Source organism: Rutidosis leptorrhynchoides, chromosome 6 (genome assembly GCF_046630445.1).
Source record: "Rutidosis leptorrhynchoides isolate AG116_Rl617_1_P2 chromosome 6, CSIRO_AGI_Rlap_v1, whole genome shotgun sequence".
Lineage (NCBI taxonomy): Eukaryota > Viridiplantae > Streptophyta > Magnoliopsida > Asterales > Asteraceae > Rutidosis > Rutidosis leptorrhynchoides.
This window is the reverse complement of record NC_092338.1, coordinates 187,600,492-187,604,630: the sequence shown is the minus strand read 5'-3', so window position 1 is coordinate 187,604,630 and position 4,139 is coordinate 187,600,492. Positions and strand designations below refer to the sequence as shown.

The 4,139-nt window shown below is 30.9% G+C and overlaps 1 non-coding gene across 1 annotated transcript; it reads left to right on the top strand.

Annotated features, from left to right (window-relative positions):
* Positions 1-476: 476 nt before the first annotated feature.
* On the top strand, positions 477-583 carry LOC139856257 (small nucleolar RNA R71). The gene has a single exon (XR_011761751.1). It is a non-coding gene; the product is annotated as a small nucleolar RNA R71 (small nucleolar RNA).
* The last annotated feature ends 3,556 nt before the right edge of the window (positions 584-4,139 follow it).

Genomic DNA, 4,139 nt, shown 5'->3' with positions numbered 1-4,139 from the left:
ATGGAACATTTCGGTTATAATTTTGATTTTGATTGTAGTTTGGTCTTGGCGGTTGATAATTATTTTGATAATTATTTCCAGGCCTTTGGTTTATATTTGAAACATTCTCTCTTTGTTTCATTGTTTGTTCAATACTGAGACAATCTTTTATCAAATGTGGTCCTCCACACTGCTCACAACTAATTTGTATTGCGTGAATATCTTTAGTCATCTTTTCCATTCGTCTCTCAAAAGCATCTAACTTTGTGGAAATAGAATCAAAGTCATGGCTAGAATCGGCTCTAGCCGCTTTAGATGATCTAACGATGTCTTTTTCTTGATGCCACTCATGTGAGTGGGAGGCTGTGTTATCAATAATTTTGTAAGCTTCAGTTGCGGTTTTCTTCATAATGGAACCACCAGCTGCTATGTCGATGTCTTTTCATGTAGTAATGTCGCATCCTTGGTAGAATATTTGAACTATCTGATAATTGTCTAAACCGTGTTGAGGACATCCTCTCAACAACTTTTCAAATCTTGTCCACGCCTCATATAAAGTTTCATTTGGCTTTTGTGTGAACGTAACAATTTCTCCTTGAAGTCTCACTGCTTTAGATGCCGGAAAGAATCTTTTAACGATTCAGGTAACGATTCTAACCAATCTTTGGCTTCTCCCTTTAAAGTCCAGGGAAATAACATGAGATAGATCTATTCATCCTCAACTTCTCTGATTTTAAATAGAGTACAGATCCTATTAAAGGTCGTTTGGATCTTCCTTCGGCGTACCACTAAATTGGCATTGATTAGTTACCATGCTTAGGATTTGTCCTTTGATTTCATAATCTGGCGCATTAATGTCGGGTTGAGTAATTGCATGACCTTGGCCAGTGCGTGTAGCTCTCATTCGGTCCTCCATACTTAGAGGTTCCTGATTTTCCATGACTAGGTTTGTTGAATCTGAATCGCTAGAGGATTCTGATTTAATGGTTTCTTCCTCGACAATATCTGGTTGTATGATTGGTGGTTCCGGAGGAAATATTAGTGGTTCAGGATCTCTGAATTGTCCTTGAATATCCTCCGGGTTCTCAATTGTGAGGTCGGGTTCAAAAAATGGATTATCGAAAATTTGAATTGGAGTACTTGGTCGACTAGATGACGATTCTAAAGAAAAATCAACGGCGACGATATTGGCAAGATGTCTTGATCGAGTTATAGATGGTAAACGTATGAATAGTGGTGAACGTTTTGCTCGGTGCATTCACTGAATATCCTATTAGTTATAAAAATAAATAAAAAAAATTATATAAGTTATCAAATTAATAGACTTTTCTGATTTTGCCCACGTTTCGAATAGCCAATAGATGCAGCAGGTAGCCAGGACCCTTTAAATCGGAAGCCCACAACTCGCTACTAACAAATCCAACTATTACTACGAACCAGAAAATTTTGGATGTCTATCGATTTAACCGCCTAAAATAATTTTTCGTCGAAATTTTGAAGATAATAAAAATCTATGTCCTAAAAACTAGAGCGTCGAGAAATAAGAGGAAGAAAAAGAGTGCGTCGAAAAACGTCGAAAAATAAAAGGTCGAAAAAAAATAATAATAAGAAAGTAAAGTGTCGAAACTTAAAAGTCTAAAAACTAAATATTAAAAGTTGCGTCTAAAGGAATTAAAACTTAAAAGGAATTCTATATCCAAAATGGCAATAACTTAATTAGACACTAAAATCTATTTAAATACTAAAGCGATAAGCGATGTCGTAAAATTTTAAAGCGCCTAAGTCTTATTATAAAGAAAAAGCACTTAAGGGATTTTACGGCAAATCCTAAAGATCTAGAAATACTTTGACAAGAACTAAGTTTAAAACTAATTACGAACTAAAAATATACAAATTACGAATAAACGATAAAAATATAAAATTTATAAAAAGAAACAAAAAATGATAAAATTACTTATTTTTAAAAAAAGTATTATTTTTATATTATTATTTTATAAAAGTATTAATTTATATAATTAATAATAATATTAAAACTTATAATTAATTAAAACTACACTTAAACTTATTAGATTAAATTAAAACCCTAATCTAATTAATTAATAATGATAATTAAATAAATAACCCTAATCCCGTAATTAATGTAGTCTGAGGTTCAACCTGTCAGGCGGCTCCGCGAGTGCGGATGGTTTCTGCCCAAAAAGCTCCGCGATGGTTTCTGCCCAAAAAGCTCCGCGAGTGCGGAGGTTGCAGATTCAGATTTCGTGCAGGCCAAATTCGTGCAGGTCCAGTTTTCCCTTTTTTTTCTTAGTTTCTGTTTTAACTCTATTTCTGATTCTTAATTTATATAAAATATAATTTAAATAAAACTTATATTTTAAAAATAACTTATTAGTTTTTGTAACTAAAAAAAAAAAACTTTTTAATTTAACACTTAAAAATATAGATATATATTTCTCTTTTTTTATGTTTTTATATTTTAAAACTTATATAAAATTATATTTTTACAAAAATGGCTTAAAAACTAATTTTTTTTATAGCGTTTCGCTTCGGTGTTGATGAAGTTCCCGACAGCGGCGCCAAAAATACTTGATGTGTGCAAGGTGTAGTACAAAATATATTATATTTTGCTACTAAATACTATTAAATACGATACAATTTTACACAAGTTATTTATTTATTTATTGAATAAGATATACCTAAACCTTGCTACAACACTTATAGGCAGTGTACCTAATCGTAGATTAGTGTAGTTTTTAGTAAGTCCGGTTCGTTCCACAGGGAGTCAGGTAAGTTTAACGCCATATTTATTTTAAACTATATTTGTATCAATATATATATATATATATATATATATATATATATATATATATATATATATATAAGTAATATTATTATTATTATTATAAAAAGGGGGGGTTCTTTACCGTTTAGTGACCGGTTCGTCGATTTTATGTCTTAAGTCACAATTAAAACCTAATGTAAAATATTAAATATAAATATAACTTAATTTAAAATGTAAAGTAAATGACGAGAAATAATAGTGCGATAATTAAAAGTGCAATAAAATAAAAGTACGATAAATAAAATGACGATAAATAAAAGTGCGATGAGATATAAATTAAAGGAATTATGCTTATTTAAACTTCCGTAATGATGATGTTTGACGTGTTGATTTTAATTTATTACCATGGGTTAATTTTCCTTTGTCCTGGAATACTCGATATGTCCATCTGGTTTTTGTCCATAACAGTCCATCGGTCATAAATATAAAGTAGGAGTATCCTCGTCAAATTACCCTTATACGCGAAGTCAAATATTCTAACTAATTGGGGACTTAAACTGTAACAAGGTCTTAATACTTTGTTAATGATTACACCAGGTTATCGACTGCGTGTAACCCAAGGTTTTAATACGTTGTTAACAATTACACCAAGTGTCCTTGTATGTAATCAACCCCTGTTTTAATGAGTCCATTGACTATTAATCCATCCCCGTGTCCGGTCAAATGAACAATTATTAGTATTTATAAATATCCCGCCCATCGTGTTCGATCGAGTGTATGTGGTTATTTATAGATACATCAAATTGTAAATTTCTATATTAAATTACCGAACTATCATTCAGTTAAACAAATATAAAGCTCATTAATAGCCCACAGTCCAATTTCCACAAGTGTCGATCTTTTTTCCAAACCCCAATTATGGTCCAAAGCCCAATAACTCCGTCTTAATATTTAGTCCAACATCATGATTACTTCGGCTTAAATAAATATAGTAATAATTTAGCTACGAGACATTAATTTAAAAATGTTCAACATAACTTACAATGAGTATTAATCGCGTAGTGTTACACGGACAGAATTTTGACTTACAAACTTAAAACATTCGCCATTATAACCTTATTATTATTAACTTAATATTAAAATTAATATATATATATATATATATATATATATATATATATATATATATATATATATATATATATATATATATATATATATATATATATTACGTATGTGATCAGAGAAAGGAAAAGAAAAAGGTGTGTTAAAATCTGCAGAATGCACGGCCTTTTATAGGCCCACTTTGAACTGTACAGCTACGCGAGTGCGGTACTTTTGTGCCTTACAGCTCCGCGAGTGCGGAGCTTCGGATTCC